A 21556-nucleotide genomic window follows, 5' to 3' on the forward strand; every position below is an offset into this window, starting at 1 on the left:
GACTGCCTCATTCCTCTTTGAGTACACCGTCTTGTTCCTTCTCTAATCATTCATACATGGTGAACCCTCTGCTGGTTCAATTTGTTCTTATTTTTGCCTATCTAACTTCAGTTCATCCTTGGGAATAACTCAGTTGTTACCTCTTCCAAGAATCATTTACTGGATATGCCTCCTCAGTTCTGCTGTAGTTTAGCCTTGGTAACAACCAATCCCCAAATATTAGTGGCTTTATACAATGCAAGGATATTTCTTGCTCATACAAGTCTGCTGAAGGTCCTGGCCATCTCTGCAGAGCTGCATTCTTTTTATGATGAGTGAGTGCCTTAGTCCTTTGGCCCTGCCACCCTCATCCAAGATCTTCCTCCACAACTGGAGGAGGAAGGAGGAGCTGGAGGAATCAGGGTTTTTATTGCCTCAGTCCCCAAATGGCAGATGACTTTTGCTCACATTTCAACCCCTTGAAATTTTCACCCAGCAAAGGGCTGTAATGCACACTCCTGCACGTGCCCAGAAAGAAAGATGAACTGATTAGTGGTGACCTGCAGTAATGCCCATGACATAGGCTGAGTCTGGCACGGGCTTATCACTTACTATGGGGATTAGGCAGAAGGCGGGAAAACACAGATAGTATCATATTCTTTGCAATTCTCCTTTGTCAAACTCAATTCAGTATAGGAGTTGGAGAATGAGACTAGGAGTCAAATTAGATCTGAGTTAAATCCCAGCCCCACCACCACAGCTGATGTGGGTTTGATCTCCAAGTTGGGAAAATCCCCTGGAGGAAGAAATGGCAACACATTCCAGTAATCTTGCCTGGAAAATCCCATGGACAAAGAAGCCTGGAAAACTATAATCCATAGGGCTCTGAAGAGTCAGAAACAACTGAGCAGCTAAGCATGTAAGCACACCCACCGCTGAACTTGCTATATGGTCTGGGCAAGTTACTTCATCATTCTGAGTCTCAGTTTCCTAAATTATATAAAGAGCTTAATGATAATTATTTAATAGTGTTGTTGCAAAGACCACATTATTTCAGTTCAGTTCAGTTCAATTGCTCAGTCGTGTCTGACTCTTTGCGACCCCATGTACTGCAGCACACCAGGCCTCCCTGTCCATCACCAGCTCCCAGAGTCCACCCAAACCCATGTTCATTGAGTCAGTGATGCCATCCAACCATCTCATGCTCTGTCATCCCCTTCTCCTCCTGCCCTCAGTCTTTCCCAGCATCAGGGTCTTTTCCAATGAATCAGCTCTCCGCGTCAGGTGGCCAAAGTATTGGTTTCAGCTTCAACATCAGTCCCTCCAATGAACACCCAGGATTGATCTCCTTTAGGATGGACTTGTTGGATCTCCTTGCAGTCCAAGGGACTCTCAAGAGTCTTCTCCAACACCACAGTTCAAAAGCATCAGGTCTTCGGTGCTCAGCTTTCTTTATAGTCTATACTCTAACATCCATACATGACCACTGGAAAAACCATAGCCTTGACTAGACAGACCTTTGTTGGCAAACTAATGTCTCTACTTTTCAATATGCTGTCTAGGTTGGTCATAACTTTCTTGCCAAGGAGCAAGTGTCTTTTAATTTCATGGCTACAATCACCATCCGCAGTGATTTTGGAGCCCAGAAAAATAAAGTCAGCCACTGTTTCTACTGTTTGCCCATCTATTTCCCAAGAAGTGATGGGACCAGATGCCATGATTTTAGTTTTCTGAATGTTGAGCTTAAGCCAAGTTTTTCACTCTCTGCTTTCACTTTCATCAAGAGGCTCTTTAGTTCTTCTTTGCTTTCTGCCATAAGCATGGTGTCATCTGCATATCTGAGGTTATTGATATTTCTCCCGGCAATCTTGATTCCAGCTTGTGCTTCTTCCAGCCCAGCATTTCTCATGATGTACTCTGCATAGAAATTAAATAAGCAGGGTGACAATATACAGCCTTGATGTACTCCTTTTCCTATTTGGAAACAGTCTCTTGTTCCATGTCCAGTTCTCACCATTGCTTCCTGACCTGCATACAGGTTTCTCAAGAAGCAGGTCAGGTGGTCTGGTATTCCCATCTCTTTCAGAATTTTCCAGTTTATTGTGATCCACACAGTCAAAGGCTTTAATGGATGTAAAATACTTAGCACTGTACTTGCCACGCAGTAAGAAGAAATATGTGTGCTTTCGTGCTAAGTCGCTTCAGTTGTGTCTGATGCTTTGCAACCCCATGGACTGTAGCCCACCAGGTTCCTCTGTCCATGGAATTCTCCAGTCAAGATTACTGGAGTGGGTTGCCATTCCCTCCTCCAGGGGATCTTCCTGACTCAGGGATGGAACACGTGTAGCTTATGCCTTCTGCACTGGCAGATTCTGTTCTTTACCACTAGTGCCATCTGGGAAGCCCATAAATGAAGAAATAGCCTTGGTTATTAACTGAGTTTTGCACCGTCATCCTTCAAAGACTGTATGTAATTCCCCTTTACTTCTCAAATTTAAGTTTCTCTTTCTCTTGCCATTTTCAGTGGCAAACCATAATTATCTTTCCTAAATTAAAAATCAACCAAATCAGTCCAAACAAATTCAAAAGCCTTGGCCTTAAAACTCCCTGTCCCATTAGGCTATTTTTTACATTTCCCACTTATCACTAAATTCCTCAAATGTTCTGTTTTGTGTGGTACTGTTTTTCACAACTGCTTCTACTTTCTAGATTTGCATTCCATGCTGAGTCAATTCATCATAATTTTCTTTTTCTCTTCCTGTTTACTGAAGCCGTTCTCTTGAAGATTATAACCAGCCTCATTATGATTAAGTTATTAAACTTCACAAGTGTTTCACACTGCAGGTCTTTCCTCTAGCTTGACTTTTCATTCCCTTTGCCTTGATAATGGTCCACAGTCTCACTCCTCTTTCCCTTCTCACCATTCCCAAATTGCCTTTTCTGACTTGGTTCCTCTTCCTTTTGATTCTTTTCTACTCTTTCACATACACTTCCTCGGCAATCAGATTCTCTCTCCAAGCTTCAAAATATTGCCTCTAGATATGCAACCTTCAAATCTAGTCTTCAACCCCAGCCTCTCTTCTGAGCTCTGCTGCAGCTTGCCAATTGCCTAATCAAATTGTCATGTGAATTTTGTTCCTGTATCTCAAATGGAGTGTGTCCTAAATTGGATTCTCAATTCACCCCACCTTCTCCCTCCCACACTGTGTCCAGTCTGTTCTCTATTTCTGCATCTCCATTACTGCCCTGCAAAGAGATTCATCAGTACCATCTTTCTAGATTCTATACACATGCTCAGTGTACAAGATTTGTCTTTCTCTTTCTGACTTACTTCACTCAGTACAATGGGCTCTAGGTTCACCAACTCATCAGGACTGACTCAAATGCATTTTTTTAAAGCTGAGTAATATTCCATTGTATATATGTACCACAATTTCTGTATCCATCCATCCATTGATGGGCATTTAGGCTGCTTCTATGTCTGAGCTATTGTAAAAGTGCTGCAATGAACTTTGGGGTATGTGCATCTCTTTCAGTTACCATTTTATCAGGGTATGCTTAGTAGTAGGATTGCTGGGTTATATGGTAGCTCTATTCCTAGTTTTTAAAGGAATCTCTTTATTGTTTGCCATAATGGTTGTATCCATTTACAATCCCACCAACAGTGCAAGAGGGTTCCCTTTTCCCTGTATCCTGTCCAGAATTTATTATTTGTAGATTTTTAAATGATGGCCACTCTGACTGGTGTGATGTGATACCTCACTGTAGTTTTTATTTGTATTTCTCTAATAATGAGTGATGTTGAACATCTTTTCATGTGTTTGTTGGCCATCTGTATATCTTCATTTTTTAATTGAGTTTCTTGTTTTTCTGGTATTGAGTTGCATGAACTGCTTGTATATATGGATCAATTCAGTTCAATTCAGTCTCTCAGCCATGTCCGACTCTTTGCAACCCCACAGACTGCAACAGGCCAGGCTTCCCTGTCCATCACCAACTCCCGGAGCCTACCCAAATTCATGTCCATTGAGTCGATGATGCTATCCAACCAACTCATCCTCTGTCATCCCCTTCTCCTTCTGCCTTCAATCTTTCCCAGCATCAGGGTCTTTTCCAATGAGTCAGTTCTTCACAAGAGGTGGCCAAAGTATTGGAGCTTCAGCTTCAGCATCAGTCCTTCCAGTGAATATTCAGGACTGATTTCCTTTAGGATGGACTGGTTTGATCTCCTTGCTGACCAAGGGACTCTCAAGAGTCTTCTCTAACACCACAGTTCAAAGGCATCAGTTCTTCAGCACTCAGCTTTCTTTATGGTCCAACTCTCACATACATACATTACTACTGGAAAAATCATGGCTTTGACTAGATGGACCTTTGTTAGCAAAGTAATGTCTCTACTCATCTCTATGACCATCAAGCATCTATTTGATAAGGTGTGCAATAAAATACTGGGATATAATTTCATATTAAAAATGTGGTCTAACATAACTGAGCACAGGAGGAATAATCACAGTACAAAATGATAGAAAAATGGAAAGTCTCTTATTTACTGATTTTACAGTATAAAGTTATTATTTCCCCTTTATTTAAATTTCAGGGCTATCAGACATGCACCACAGTGGATACTATTTAATTAGGGTTAGAGGTACACTGCTGCCAAGATGGAGAAGACACAGCTTGCATTTTCCAAAAGAGTATAAAAACTAGACAACAGCAGCCACATCCCTGGAGCATCACAATTTAGAGCTCATCATCTGGTATAAAGTGGGTTTTGTTTTAAATTTGGAAAATCACATTGTCATGCTGTTTTTTTCCTGTTGGAGTAGGAATTGAGTGATAAACACCTGCCAGATTCAAGATGTTTGCCAGGTTACTCTTTACAGAGAAAATGGGAAATCGAGAGAGCCCAGATTGCTTCTTCTGGCAGGAAAGCTTCGACCTTGTCCCCTATGATATTTCTATCTCTGTACCCACTGAGATGCAGCTGTAACTACATTTAAGAATTATTGGGGACTTCCCTGGTGGTTGGTCCAGTGGTTAAGACTCCATACTTCCAATGCAGGGAGCATGGGTTCTATCCCTGGTTGGGAAACTAAGATCCTAAGATCCTACATGCCACACACCACGGCCTAAAATAAATAAATAAATGAAAGAATTATTTCTTTCTAGTCAAAGCAGTGAAGAGCATTAATTACACAGCATTATGTTTGTTCATCCTTTTTATTGTTGATTTTAAGGATGAATTTTAGAGATGCTGATGGATCAGGGACCCCCTTGGAAAGGTAGTAGCAGGAAATGGGGGGGCACAAGCATCTGTCATGTGAATGAATGAGTGAAACAGCCATATCTAAATGCATTGCCATTATTAACCACAATGTGAATGAGTGAAATAGCCATATCTAAATGCATCACCATTATTAACCACAATGTGAATGAGTGAAATAGCCATATCTAAATGCATTGCCATTATTAACCACAATGTGAATGAGTGAAATAGCCATATCTAAATGCATCACCATTATTAACCACAATGTGAATGAGTGAAATAGCCATATCTAAATGCATTGCCATTATTAACCACAATGTGAATGAGTGAAATAGCCATATCTAAATGCATTGCCATTATTAACCACAATGTGAATGAGTGAAATAGCCATATCTAAATGCATTGCCATTATTAACCACAATATAGCGTAACTCATATCACCAAGCTTTTATTCCTGCTGTCACCATTTCTTTAGCTTGGCCTGCATCGTTCTGACCTAAATTTCTTGGCACTTTAACCAAAAGTGGACCTGAGCCAGTTTTGGCAACCTCTTGATTCCTCTTCTGGCTCTCCCAGACTTCAGACCTCTGCTCAGCTTCCCACTTGATCCTTCTTTTGGCTTTTGAGTCCTCGGTGTTAGATACCTGTCCCTGGCACTCTTTCTCTGCATTTCTCCCACCCTCAATATATCTACTGCCAAATGACCCTTTATAGCATAGGGAAAAGCATGTGGATTAGTGCCAGACTCTCTTGTCATTCTGGATCTGTTCTTCATGTTGGCTCTCTACAGAGGAAATCTAATCATGTCATTCTTCTGCTTGAAATCCTTCAAGGGCATTCAGTTGTCTTTAGGACAAAAATCTAAGCTTCTTAGCATGGGATTAAAGAGGATTTGTGGCATGCAGTCCTAGGCTTTGACCATTTCCCCAAGTTAGGCTTATGCTTCTGTTGAACCAACCTGCTTACACATTGCCAAATAATCCGTGTTCCCTTAAGCCTTTGAGGACTTACAAATGTTCTGTCCACTGCCTGGAACAGGCTTCCTGTGCCTCTTTGGCAAGTTTTTCTTCATCCAGTTGCTCAGAAAAAGTCTTCCCTTGTGCAGGCTTATTTTCACACACCTATTGCATTTACATAGCCATATCTGTATCTACTTGTACACACACACATGCACAGGCTTGACCTTGCTCTGTGCCCTAGTGTTGGCTTCTATACATCGGAAAATGGCCTTGTATTATAGCCTTACAGAGATTATAGCTGTTCTAAATAGCTATGGTAAATGGAGAACAAAGAAAAGGAGAAATTCTCCTACTATCAACAGTTATTAAATGCTGGATATATATTATAAAGAAAAAGTTTTAAATGCATCGCTGAGCTTACAAGGAAGAACAGACTACTCTGGTTGCAGGGTGAAGTGTCTGAGACCACGAGCTACTGGGACTGCCCTGCGTATTCTTGGTCTCCATAATGCACAGTCTCAGAGTTTAATATCCCTCAGGGGGACAGTAACTGAAGCTTTGTATACAAAAGATGAAGGGGGTTGCAACTGAGACCTTTGAATACATACAGGACCCTCAAAGTATTCCTAAATCTCAAAAAAAATGCTCAGAGAAAGAGTATTCTTTTTAAAAAAGATCCACCCATTGGTATAGAAGGAAGATAAGAAGCTGAAACAAACAAGAATTTTCTGTGACTCCAAACCCTAAATTTGTATTTCATGCAAGGTTAAGGCTCAAAATAATATTTCTGACAAAGCCAGGGAACTCTCATAGGAAAGAAGTTTGAATAAAAGTTAGAGCCAGCAGGGTGGTATCTTTGGGGCACTGGAAGAAAGAAGCAAATGCAGAACTGCTCCAGAGACAATCCTCAACCCATGCTGTAGAGAAACAACTCTTGAGCAAAAAACAGCAGATACCACAACAATGAGCATTGAAATCCCAATAATTTCAGCTCCTGGAACACTCAAGTAGAACTTATAAAATAAGTTTGGTAGAAAAGAATAAAGCAAAACCTTTGAAATATAAATCACAAGAAAACAACCGGACACCATGAAAAAGACTGCATGTTTGAAAAAGAAGAAATAGAATTTCTAGAAATTAGAAGTCAATAGGTACACAAGATAGAAAATAAAATGCAATTTTCCTGCAACACAGGAGACCCAGGTTCAGTATCTGGGTCAGGATGATCCCCTGGAGAAGGCAATGATGACCCTCTCCAGTATTCTTGCCTGGAGAATTCCATGGACAGAGGAGCCTGGGTGGCTATAGTCCATGGGATCACAAAAAGTCAGACACAACTGAGTGACTAACACTTTCACTTTTTGAAAAGAGGATGAGTTTAACAGAGAGTTAGATTGGAGATCATTACACAGAATATATAGTACTGAGAAAATTGAAAGGAAAAAATTAGGAGATAACAAAGGTTGGGATGAAAACATCAGATGGTAGGAGTTGTAAGAGGTGACAGAGAGAAAGAGAGGAGCCATATGTGCTGAGGTAATGATTGCTAGTTTTCCAGAACTGGTGAAAGATAGGAATCCTTAGATTAAAGAAACACTATGAGTCATGAGCAGGTTCAGTCAGTTCATTCACTCAGTCGTGTCCAACTCTTTGTGACCCCATGAATCGCAGCACACCAGGCCTCCCTATACATCACCAACTCCCAGAGTTCACTCAAACTCAAGTCCATTAAATCGGTAATGCCATCCAGCCATCTCATCCTCTGTCGTCCCCTTCTCCTCCTGCCCGCAATCCCTCCTAGCATCAGAGTCTTTTCCAATGAGTCAACTCTTCTCATGAGGTGGCCAAAGTACTGGAGTTTCAGCTTGAGCATCATTCCTTCCAAAGAACACCCAGGACTGATCTCCTTTAGAATGGATGGGTTGGATCTCCTTGCAGTCCAAGGGACTCTCGAGAGGCTACTCCAACACCATAGTTCAAAAGCATCAATTCTTCAGCGCTCAGCTTTCTTCACAGTCCAACTCTCACATCCATACATGACCACTGGAAAAACCATAGCCTTGACTAAGCAGGCCTTTGTTGGCAAAGTAATGTCTCTGCTTTTCAATATGCTATCTAGGTTGGTCATAACTTTCCTTCCAAGGAGTGTCTTTTAATTTCATGGCTGCAGTCACCATCTGAAGTGATTTGGGAGCCCCCAAAAATAAAGTCTGACACTGTTTCCACTGTTTCCCCATCGATTTCCCATGAAGTGATGGGACCAGATGCCATGATCATCGTTTTCTGAATGTTGAGCTTTAATCCAACTTTTTCACTCTCCTCTTTCACTTTCATCAAGAGACTTTTTAGTTCCTCTTCACTTTCTGCCATAAGGGTGGTGTCATCTGCGTATCTGAGGTTGTTGATATTTCTCCCAGCAATCTTGATTCCAGCTTGTGTTTCTTCCAAGCAGGTTAAATAAATGCAAATCACACCTAAAATCTTATTGTAAAACTAGAAAGTCAAAGAGGAAGAAAGGATCCTGAAGCAATCACAGAGAAAGGATACGTTATCTAAAAGGAAACAAAAATTATTCTGACACAAACTTTAAAGATCAAGAATAAAAGCTAAAAGACAAAGGTATTTTTATTGTTTCTCTTCAAAATCCTAAGAGAAAGAAACTGTCAATATAGAATAAATTAAGTCAACAGTCATTTGGAAACAAGCACTAAAAAATACATTTTAGACAAAATTCAGAGGAATGGCCACTTTCAGATTCATTGTGAATAAAAATCTTATGAAAGAATAAGTTAAGGAAAAATCCAGAAAAAACAATGGATTTTAAGTGGTGTGATAAGCAAAGAAATTAGTAAACCTGTGGGTTAAAAGAAGCATTTCTTATATAGAATAATAGCAATATTGCCACAGTGGTTATTAATTTGGGTAATTAAAAAAATAAGAGAATAAAACCTAAGAGCTCTTATCACAAGGAAAAAAATATTTTTTCTTTCTCTTTTATTTTGTATCTATGGTGTGCTGCGGTTCATGGGGTTGCAAAGAGTTGGACACGACTGAGTGACTGAACTGAACTGAACTGAACTGAGATGATACTTCCTGGATCGGGATGATCCACTGAAGAAGGAATAGGCTACCCATTCCAGTATTCTTGGGCTTCCCTTGTGGGTCATCTGGTGAAGAATCTGCCTGTAATGCAGGAGACCTAGGTTTGATTTCTAGGTTGAGAAGATCCCCTGTAGAAGAGAAAGGCTACCCACTCCAGTATTCTGGCCTGGAGAATTCCTTGGACTGTATAGTCCATGGGGTCACGAAGAGTTGGACACAACATAAGCGACTTTCACTATGAGATGATAAACATTCACTAAACTTATCGTGGCAATCTTTTCTTGATATATGTAGGTCAAATCATTATGCTGTATAATTTAACCTTATACAGAGCTATACATAAATTACATCTCAATAAAACTGGTAGGGGAAAAAAACCCACTGAGATCTAATAAAACTCCAAACACCTACAACATTTAATAAGAAAAGTGGGTAATTATTGTCTAGAAGAAGGTGAGAATTATTTCTTTTTTTTTATTAAAGTGTAAGTGATTTACAATATTTTGTTATTTTTCAGTTCAGTTCAGTTCAGTCGCTCAGTCGTGTCCGACTCTTTGTGACCCCATGAATTGCAGCACGCCAGGCCTCCCTCTCCATCACCAACTCCCAGAGGTCACTCAAACTCATATCCATCGAATTGGTGATGCCATCCAGCCATCTCATCCTCTGTCATCCCCTTTTCCTCCTGTCCCCAATCCCTCCCAGCATCAGAGTCTTTTCCAATGAGTCAACTCTTTTCATGAGGCGGCCAAAGTACCAGAGTTTCAGCTTTAGCATCATTCCTTCCAAAGAACACCCAGGACTGATCTCCTTTAGAATGGACTGGTTGGATCTCCTTGCAGTCCAAGGGACTCTCTAGAGTCTTCTCCAACACCACAGTTCAAAAGCATCAATTCTTTAGCGCTCAGCTTTCTTCACAGTCCAACTCTCACATCCATACATGACTACTGGAAAAACCATAGCCTTGACTAGGCAAGCCTTTGTTGGCAAAGTAATGTCTCTGCTTTTCAATATGCTATCTAGGTTGGTCATAGCTTTCCTTCCAAGGAGTAAGCGTCTTTTAATTTCATGGCTGCAGTCACCATCTGCAGTGATTTTGCTGCTGCTAAGTCGCTTCAGTCGCGTCCGACTCCTAGCGACCCCATGGACTGCAGCCCACCAGGCTCCTCTGTCCACGGGATTCTCCAGGCAAGAACACTGGAGTGGGTTGCCATTTCCTCCTCCAATACATGAAAGTGAAAAGTGAAAGTGATTTTAGAGCCCCCCAAAATAAAGTCTGACACTGTTTCCACTGTTTCCCCATCGATTTCCCATGAAGTGATGTGATCAGATGCCATGATCTTCGTTTTCTGAATGTTGAGCTTTAAGCCAACTTTTTCACTCTCCTCTTTCACTTTCATCAAGAGGCTTTTTAGTTCCTCTTCACTTTCTGCCATAAGGGTGGTGTCATCTGCATATATGAGGTTATTGATATTTCTCCCAGCAATCTTGATTCCAACTTGTGCTTCTTCCAGCCCAGCATTTCTCATGTTATTTTTAGGTGTACAGAAAAGTGATTTGGTTTTATCTATACACACACATACACATATGTTTTGTTTTTAAAAAGAAACAAAAATTATTCTGGCACAAACTTTCAAGGGCAAAAATAAAAGTGAAAAGAATAATACTTTAGAATCCCATTTTAACAAGAATATATAAATATATTCTTTTTTCTGATTATTTTCCATTATACATTATTATAAGATATTAAATATAGTTTTCCGTGCTATGGAATTGTTAATATTAGTCTCTGTTAAATCAAGTATATATGTTAACAATTTCAACATAATTAAGTAAAAATTGATTGTATATCTAAATACTTAGAGGATAAAAAGGAGTAAAGATACCTTGGTCAATATTGTTGAAGGCAGAGAAAGATACAAGCATTTTATTTTATTTTATTTTTTTTTTAAATCCCGCCATCTAAGATGGCGGCCCCAGCGCCCGCACTTGAGAGACTCTCGGGCGGCCCGGCAGGCGAGCCCTACACTCGGTGCTCCTCCTCCCGACCTGCGCCGCCACCAGCTCTGCTTCTGCCGATACAAGCATTTTAAAGAGAAAGAAAAAAATGAGAAGATAGAGATAACCCACCCAAAATTTTATTAATCGCAAGAAATGTCAAAATTCTCTAGGTAAAGGACAGAGACTGTAAATTGGGTTTTAAATACACAATAAAGTTCTCTTTATAAGGGAACATAAATATATTGATACATAATGTTGCTGCTGCTAAGTCGCTTCAGTCGTGTTCGACTCTGCGACCCCACAGACGGAAGCCTACCAGGCTCCCCCGTCCTTGGGATTCTCCAGGCAAGAACACTGGAGTGGGTTGCCATTTCCTTCTCCAATGCATGAAAGTGAAAAGTGAAAGTGAAGTCGCTCAATCATGTCCGACTCTTAGCAACCCCATGGACTGTAGCCCACCGGCTCCTCCATCCATGGGATTTTCCAGGCAAGAGTGCTGGAGTGGGGTGCCATTGCCTTCTCTGATTGATACATAATAATTCAGTGTAAAAGGATGAAAAAAAGGAGATCAGGTAAATAATAATCACAAATAAGTTAGTATTGTTATATTAACATAAAAAATGCACTTTGAGGGGGAAAGTATTATGAGGAGTAAAGATGGTTACTACCCATTGGTGTGTTTCAAGTCACAGTAAGTAATAGTGTTTCAAAGTGTAGTACATGCCTCCACAACATGTATAGGGAACATTTTACATAATTAGAAGGAGAAATCACAAACCTACAATTATATTGAGAAGTAAATGCTCCTTATTCTGTAATAGCAGACCAAGTAGACATATGAAAATTCTTATTTGCAACTCTGTAACAAAAATGTAGGAACAGCTGTCCCAAGTCAAGAAGACAGATAGCTAACTTGTGGTTTATTTCCACATTAGATAAGAATTCAGTGGTTGAAAATGGACTAGATCTCATGGATAACATATAGATAATTCTCTACAACTGGATGCAAGATGACAAAAGAAAGTTGAGAAATATCACATGCAGTATGATATCAAGTGGAGTTTTGAACTGGTTATGTACACAGTGGAGCTTGGAGATGAGATTTGGATTGGAATATAAAGTTGGCAGGTGTCTGCATTTATCTTTTTAAAGTACAAGCAAGCGTAAATTTGCTGAGGAGAGTTACATAGAGAAGTTCCCTAGAGCCAGGCTTCCCAACTTTCACAGAGCAAATTGACAGGAGGGGACTCCAGCAAATGAAATCCAGAAAAGCAGCCTCTCTTGAAACGTAAAGAGAGAAACAAGTAAGGAAAGCTCTCTTACTGCTTGTCCTCATGGCTTCCTGCTTTGAAAGTGGTTCTGTAAGGCCGTAGGATGCCCAAAGCCACAGTAGCTACTTAGAATCGTGCAGGAGAAAAGCTTGAGGGTGAAAAGTCAGCATGCTAAGGATGGTGGATTAGGAGAGAAAGAACTTGACAATTAGAGTCATTTAACTCATCTGAAAACTTACCACCTCTAGAATTTTGTTATATGAGATAAGCATCTATTTTGTAAAGTCTCTGCTCCTTATATTTTCTGTGACTTGAGGCCAAAAGCACCTTATTCTATAATAGTGGCAATGTAACAATATCTATTTCCTAGATAAAGAAAGTTTGTGTTGAATAAATATATTAAAGCTACTCACTAGGGTTACAAAGATGGCTAAGACAGGTCCCTGGTCCAGGAGAGACCTAATATAGGAGAGAGAAATTTACATTGAAAGTAGTAAGAAATAGTAGGGCCTTGAAGGCTTTCGGGTGTAGAATAATAAAGGCAGTGTTCTAGGACCATTAGCTTAGTATCATAATAGAAATGGGTGCTCACCTAGTATGCATAGAGAAGAGAAAGTAGCTCAGTCGTGTCCCACTCTTTGTGACCTCATGGACTGTAGCCCACCAGGTTCCTCTGTCCATGAAATTCTCTAGATAAGAATACTGGAGAGGATTGCCATTTCCTTCTCCAGGGGATCTTCCCAATTCAGGCATCAAACCTGGGTCTCTTGCATTACAGGAAGATTCTTATGGTTGAGCACCTAGTGTGCGCACAGATGACTATATTACAGATTTTATTTCATTTGAACCTTATAACAAACCAAGAAAGAAGTCTTGTCTATGTTTGAGGGATGAAGAAACTGAGGGCCATGGAATTTAAATAATTGGTTCAAGATGAGATAACAATAAGATTAAAGCCTGTCATCTTCACCTCCAGAGGCCGTGTTCTTATCTGGCTTTTTTCATGTGACAATGTTTCTTGTGGCCTCTGCTGCCTTTATCCTCCTCATTTCATCATCCACACAGGACGCCTGGAGGGAGGAGAAATGGGAGTCAGGGGACAGATCAAAGCAGAACAGAGGCAGGTATAGGAAGGGAAAGGAAGGAAGGATTGGGACGGATGACATCTGTAGGAGGAGTAATGAGACTCAGTGACAGAGAGATGTGGGATGGAGGGAATGAGGACCCTAGGAACCTCAGAGACCCTGCTCAGTTCCTTTCCTCCTTGAAAGAAGATCTAGTATTCATTGCTTCTGTTTTTCTCACACATTTCTTAACACATGAGAATCTAGCTTCTGCTGCAACTACTTTTGGGGAAAGTCTTCCTTATGTATCTACCATTTGCCTAAAAATTGAACACAGATACAAACATTTTTTTTTTCTTCTATTTTTCTCAGTATCTCTTCACTTTCTTTAAGTGTTCTTCATAGGTCGTTCCACGAAACTGAGGTTATCCTTAGAGAAACTCATTGTCTCTTTTAAAATGCCTCTCTCCTCCACCTTTTGTCTTCTTCCAGAATTATTGGGGGTTGCCTGGTATCTATCTTCTTGCTGCTGCTGCTGCTAAGTCTCTCCAGTCATGTCCGACTCTGTGCGACCCCATAGACGGCAGCCCATCAGGTTCTGCCGTCCCTGGGATTCTCCAGGCAAGAACACTGGAGTGGGTTGTCATTTCCTTCTCCAATGCATGAAAGTGAAAAGTGAAAGTGAAGTCGCTCAGTCGTGTCCGACTTCTAGCGACCCCATGGACTGCAGCCCACCAGGCTCCTCCATCATGGGATTTTCCAGGCAAGAGTGCTGGAGTGGGATGCCATCGCCGTCTCCGATCTATCTTCTTACTTGACTCCAATTTTTCTCTGTTGTCCTCTGAATGAACTCCTGGAATATGTCCTTTACTCTAACAGTCTTTATCTATGTTTTGTCTCCTCCTGGATATCTTCTGAACAATTTTAACCTTTTGCTGTCCCATCTCCATATCTTCTCGCCTATGGCTATCATATGGCTTTATATATGTATATATTTATTTATTACTCCTTAAACAAGATGATATGTCTTGTTTAAGGAGTAATTGTTTAATATATTTTCAGTAGCTTTCACAGTGCCTCATATTTTGCATCTAGAAGACTCTCCATTCAGTCATTTCTTCACTCATTGAACAAGCACGTGAGTAGGAGGCACAAAAAGGAGAAAAACCAAATAAATTGCTACAAGAGCATGAAGAAGAGAAGAGAAATGAGGTGGCAATTTGAAAATGCTGTAGAAATTCATATTCTAATTTTTAAACCTGATTGCTTACACAATAAAAGCCAAAGAGAAGTACAACATACAAAGGAGGGAAGTAAGCAAAGAGGTAGGGAGGGAGGGTCTCCCTCAATGCGTGTACAGATAAAAATGACAGATGCTCCATTTTTTAGTATAGTTAAAAAGTCATGGTGCCTGCAGCTTCAGGTAGCAGGAGCTTCCAGCCATGAGGAGCCATCATGTTATACAAATATTTGCATTCTTGTTTTTATATAAGCCATTCATAGATGATAGATGGGAACCTGTACTGGAGTTCTCCAGAGAAACAGAACTGATAGGAAGGATGAGTGGGTGGGTTTTAAGGCATCAGCTCATGGGATTATGTGGGCTGACAAGTTTGGAATTGGCAGGGCAGGCTGGCAGGCTGGAAATGCTGGCAAGAGATAATGATCTAGTCTTGAGTCTGGAGGCAGAATTTCTTCCTTGTCTGGGAATCTCAGTCTTTTCTCTTTAGGCCTTTAGCTTCAGTTATGTAAGGCTCACTGTAACACGGAAGGTAATGTTTTTACTCAATGTCTACTGATTTAAATGCTAATCACTTCTAAAACATACTTTTACAGCAACATGAAGACTGATGTTTGACCAAAAACTGGGTACCATAGCCTTGCCAAGATATATGAAGTTCACTATCACAGGATGGAAGCCAAGGACCCAGCGGAAGTCTTCCTCTGGATAGGAGAAGGGTCAGTTCCTTCAATGCAAATGGGAAATGAGGATGGGTACTGATGTGGGGGCATTAGGGAGTTCCTGTGAAACAGCTTCTGGCTCTCTATGAAGAAGACAGATCTGGGATTGGAGGAAGGGATTAAACATTTGATAATAGTAGATCAGGTTTGCAAAATTCAGTGACTAGAGTAGGAGACTGGGTTGTAAGTGAAATAGTCAGATTGCTGAGTAGAACTAAGGGCTGCTATCAGAATCTTATGTGTAGTACAATCTCCTTAATAAATATGATGGCGTAGCTATTTCACATAAAATGACATCTTTATAAATGTTTGCACAGTGTTGCTCTTTACTTTCTTCTAGTAAACATCGCTCTTCAGTTAAGTGCCTTGCACCCTACTGAAATCTCTTCTTCCATCTATCAGACCTAAGTAGTGTCCCTTGTGGTCTACTTGTTTGAAGACATTATTGTTTGCCTTGTAGCACTATGCACATAATAAATATTAAACTTTAATGTTTTAAATAAGTGACAAGGTGAATCAGCTTAAGGAGAAGGATACGACTAATAAATGCTACAAGTATTTGATAGGCTTTTAGCATAGACCCACAGCTCTGTAACTCAGTACTGACACACTCCTCTTGCCATCTTTCAAAGGACAAGCTTACATACTGTGTAATAGGTACTTCATATGTATTTAAATGAACTCATGAAGATGGATTCTATTTTCTACATCTTTGTCTATTTGCAAATCATGTTTTAGAAAACGGCTAGGAGGCAAAGAATATCTAAAGCTTTTGATTCAGTGTTCTCATCTTCCTATGTTTATTTGAATTATCTGCTTAGTGGCACTTGGTTATTTGTGAGGTAGCGTGAGGTAGAGAAAATATTTTTAAATCATGGAGTAGGAAGACCTAGGTAGGTGGTAGAAAACTCAGATCCCTACAGAAACATAGTACATCTGCTGGCAGATCTTGTAATCTTTGGCTCACATTTTAGTTCAGGCTTTATTGTTTGCTAGTGCTATGATTTAGAGAAGTAATTCACTCTCCACTGGCTTCATTTTCTTTATCTCTAAGATGTTAATATTATTTGTTTTGCCTACAGCATGATGTTTTAGCAACACTTAAATAAAATTTTATAACAGAACCTTCAGGTTATACCAATACACATCTATTAGTTCAAAACAGAGAGGGAGATTGGTTTTGAGGAACTGGCTCATGCACTTATGAGGCTGGCAAGTCTGCAATCTGGAGATCAGCCTGGCAGCATGGAAACTGGGAGTTGATGTTGCAATCCTGAGTCTTATATCTTGAAATCGGAAACTCACACAAGGTGTCTACATTGCAGTCTCAAGGCAGAATTCCTTTTTCTTCAGGAAACTTCTGTCTTTGCTCTTCAGACCTTCAACTGATTAGATGAGGCCTACCCATGTTATACAGACTTCCCTGGTGGCTCAGATGGTAAAGCATCTATCTACAATACAGGAGACCTGGGTTCGATCCCTGGGTCGGGAAGATCCTCTGGAGAAGGAAATGGCAATCCACTCCAGTACTATTGCCTGGAAAATCCCATGGACAGAGGAGCCTGGTAGGCTACAGTCCTTGCGGTCGCAAAGAGTCGGACACGACGGAGTGACTTCACTTACCCATGTTATGGGTGATGATCTACTTTACTTAAAGTGTACTGCTTTAATGTTGGTTCCATCCAAAAAATACCTTCACAACAACATCTAAACTGAACAAATGTCTGAACAAATGACTGTGTACAGTAGCCCAGCCACGTTGACACTCATCATCACCAAAGAGCATTATAATTAATACTTGACTCTTGAGTTGAGCCACTTAGATTTAATTCTAGCATCACCTTTTGGGGGCTAAGTTCCCTTGAGCAAATACTGTACTCTCTCTGTAATTCACTCTCCTTTCTATGAAAGCATCTTATAGAGTTGTTATGAGATTAGATGATACATGTAATATGTTCAGAATAGGGTAGCGCAGAGTAAATGTGCAGGAAATTATGGTTATTATTATGAAATATATATCACTATTATCTGGAAATATACCAGTACAAAATTCTGAAGTGGAAAATAAATTTTTGTGCTTATTAATCCTGTTGTCCACTGACTCCACCCCCACTGGCCACTGCACTGGGGTTCTGATAAAAAATAGTAACTACTCATTCTCAGTATATTGTAACAATCACAATTTCAATATTTTGCCCTAAGGAAATGGCAACCCACTCCAGTATTCTTACCCAGAAAATCCCATGGACAGAGGAGCCTGGCAGGCTACAGTCCATGGGGTTGTAAGAGTCAGATATGACTTACAACTAAACCACTACCACAATATCTTCTTCAGCACAGTCTGTTTTTCAGAACTTTTATTCTGCTATTTGAATAAACATCAGAATAAAATATTTTTGCTATAAAATATCACATACACACACATATATATATAACACATGTATAATTATGTGTTATAAAATATTTATGCCATAAGTATCAAAAATAATTGACCTTTACAAGATAGTAGTTAAGCCTGGCTACTCAGACTTATAGTTTATTCTATAGTTTTATAGAGAAGCAGCAAATTAGTTAGCCATCTGCCAGCTAAGAAGCCTTACCACCTTGTAGGCAGTATCTTGGTAATAGATTCTTAATTTCATGCAAAGCTATTCATTAATTTTTGTCATAATCTCAGAGGGTTATAGTTTATTTATTTCTCTGCTTCTGAACACATCAGCATCATCTAAAACAGTTTGTTGATATGCGATTTTATTTGCTAATACTCAAGAGAATTTACTATTTCCAACTCTTATTTGTTTTTCAGAGTTACTTAATTAACTGTGAGCTTCCCTTCTGTTGCATAGTGTATATTTAACAAGTGACTCATTCCATTAAAGTAGCTGTATGTGGGCCTATGCATGGGTTCTTAATGTGTCACTGAGCTGGTTCTGTTTAGGCGAAAAATAAGTTAGCTTAGGAGAAGAAAATAGAAATTAAAAAAGGAATTCAAAATTTAAAAAGATCAGTTAAATGAACTTTATTATTAGAACTAATCTAATACATATTTGTTTTTAAGACAAAATGTTAACATGGATTTACTAAATTGTGAATGAATAGGAAGTCATTTTTGTTATACTTACAGAGTTGAGATCAAAAGTTCTTCACCAAGGAAGGCTTTCACAGGTTGACAGTGAGCTCTGAGGTCCACTCTCACCCAGGGCCTGGATCCTGGATTTTCACATTTAGAAGCTCAGTTTCATTAGGTCCTCAGTCAACTTGATCTCAGGAACAACTCTGAAAAATCAAGCTCATAAATAATTTTTTTTACATAATTTACAATGTTGGTTTATTACACTAGAGGCTATTTCAATCCAAAGATTAATCTAGGATACTGCCCCTAGATTAATCCCCTCCTTGTATCAAAGTCCCTGAAAACTTGAATCAACATTTAAAGTTGTGTTTAGAGAATCCACAGTTAGGGTTAAAGGACATGTACAGTCGCAGAAAAGGCTAGAGGAGCAATTTAGTTTTATATTATGTCCCATTCTATTTCCTTGGAGTGCTGGGTTGAAAAGGATTTTGAGATGTATATTTGATGCCAGTGAAAAGAGAATGCTATGCTTGAATGACAGCACCTTACATCTGCCCAAGATTCTGGTGTGAGCCGAGTATGCTATGTATCTGTCACTTTTGACCTAAGCTATTGAAAAAAGGCTTACCACTGTCCTGTGCCCATAATATAATGCCTCATTCTACTCATTTAGAATGTAGATATCTGCCAGATGTGCTCATGTTAAGTCATTTCAGTTGTCTCTGACTCTGTAACCCGATGGACTTTAGGCCACCAGGCTATTCTGTACTCTGGATTCTCCAGGCAAGAAAACTGGAGTGGGCTGCCATTTCCTTCTCCAGGGGATCTTCCCAACCTAGGGATCAAACTTGCATATCTTAACGTCTCCTCCAATGGCAGATGGGTTCTTTTCCATTAGCGCCACCTGTGAAGTCTTCTAGCTATATCACCCTTTTCCCTTCAGTTCAGTTCAGCCGCTCAGTCATGACTGACTCTGCTACCCCATGGACTGCAGCACACCAGGCCTTCCTGTCCATCACCGACTCCTGGAGCTTGCTCACACTCATGTCCATTGAGTTGGTGATGCCATCTAACCATCTCACCCTCTGTCATCTCCTTCTCCTCCCACCTTCAATCTTTCCCAACATCAGGGTCTTTTCAAATGAGTTGGCTCTTTGCATCAGGTAGCAGGGTGTTGGAGCTTCAGCTTCAGCATCAGTCCATCCAATGAATATTCAGGACTGATTTCCTTTAGGACTGATGAGTTGGATCTCCTTGCTGTCCAAGGTGCTCTCAAGAGTCTTCTCCAACAACACAATTCAAAAGCATTAATTCATTGGCACTCAGCTTTCTTTATAGTCCATACACAACTACTGGAAAAACCATAGCTTTGACTAGATGGACCTTTGTTGCCAAAGTAATGTCTTTGCTTTTTAATGTGTTGTCTAGGTTGGCCATAACTTTTCTTCCAAGGAGCAAGCATCTTTTAATTTCATGGCTGCAGTCACCATCTGCAGTGATTTTGGAGCCCCCCAAAATAAAGTTGAGCTATTTCAAATTCTAAAAGATGGTGCTGTGAAAGTACTGCACTCAATATGCCAGCAAATTTGGAATGTTCAGCAATGGCCACAGTACTGGAAAAGGTCAGTTTTCATTCCAATCCCAAAGAAAGGCAATGCCAAAGAATGCTCAAACTACTGCACTATTGTACTCATCTCACACACTAGCATAGTGATGCTCAAAATTCTCCAAGCCAGGCTTCAACAGTATGTAAACTGTGAACTTCCAGATGTTCTGGCTGGACTTAGAAAAGGCAGAGGAACTAGAGATCAAATTGCCAACATCTATTGGATCATCAAAAAAGCAAGAGAGTTCCAGAAAAACATCTATTTCTGCTTTATTGACTATGTCAAAGCCTTTGACTGTGTGGATCACAATAAATTGTGGAAAATTCTTCAAGAGATGGGGATACCAGACCACCTGACCTGCCTCTTGAGAAATCTGTATGCAGGTCAAGAAGCAGAAGTTAGAACTGGACATGGAACAACAGACTGGTTCCATTTCCCTTAGGCAAATATAAAAAATATATATATCTGATTATCAGACTAAGCTCTCTTTTTCACAGAAAGCCATCTGACCACATTTTTCAGGTGACAATATCCTTGAGTAAGATATGATTTTCTTTAGTCATATTAAGGTTATAAGAATAGCCAGAATTATGGTGTTTCTGTGGTCTCCATAAGCAACACTTTAAAAATCATATTTTTTAAAGATTAATATGTGACGTAGACATGTTATTAATTCAATGAGGACTGACTAGCATCAGAAGTGAGTTTTCTCTACCTTCGGGTTTAAGAATACTCCATACCACCTTATGCTGTTGTGTTTTTAGTGCTTCATACTAAAAGGACTTCATAGTTTGTTTCTTAAGTCTCCCAACTTTCCTGGATAAAGATTAAATTTGTTTTCCCAAAGTTTTAGGCTATCTGGGCACAGAGAGAAGCTCATAGCCTTGGCTTTGAGTTTGACTGAGGATGCGTTGGCTTCAAGACTGACCAAGAGAAGGCAAACAACCTCTTGGGTTGCCTTAATTTAGAGGATCTTTCATATTCTGTAAGGAACACAGACTTCATACCTAAGATATATATATATATTGGGGTGGGTGGGTGAGCAGACATTAAGGGATATGGATTTGAAGAGCTGGTGAGTAAAGGCAAGTTATTCATTTTAAAAATGTAGTTTCATATATTTTTTAAGAAACTGATAACTTAAGAGAATACCTTTTCTGTATTTCAGTTGGGATTAGTCTAAAGTTGTCATATAACATATACACTAGACTTCAAAAGGCTTTACACATACTGCATGACTCTGAAAATTACTTCAGAGGGTTGTGAATAGAC

This window comes from Bos indicus x Bos taurus, chromosome 9 (genome assembly GCF_003369695.1).
Source record: "Bos indicus x Bos taurus breed Angus x Brahman F1 hybrid chromosome 9, Bos_hybrid_MaternalHap_v2.0, whole genome shotgun sequence".
In the NCBI taxonomy this organism is placed as follows: Eukaryota; Metazoa; Chordata; class Mammalia; order Artiodactyla; family Bovidae; genus Bos; species Bos indicus x Bos taurus.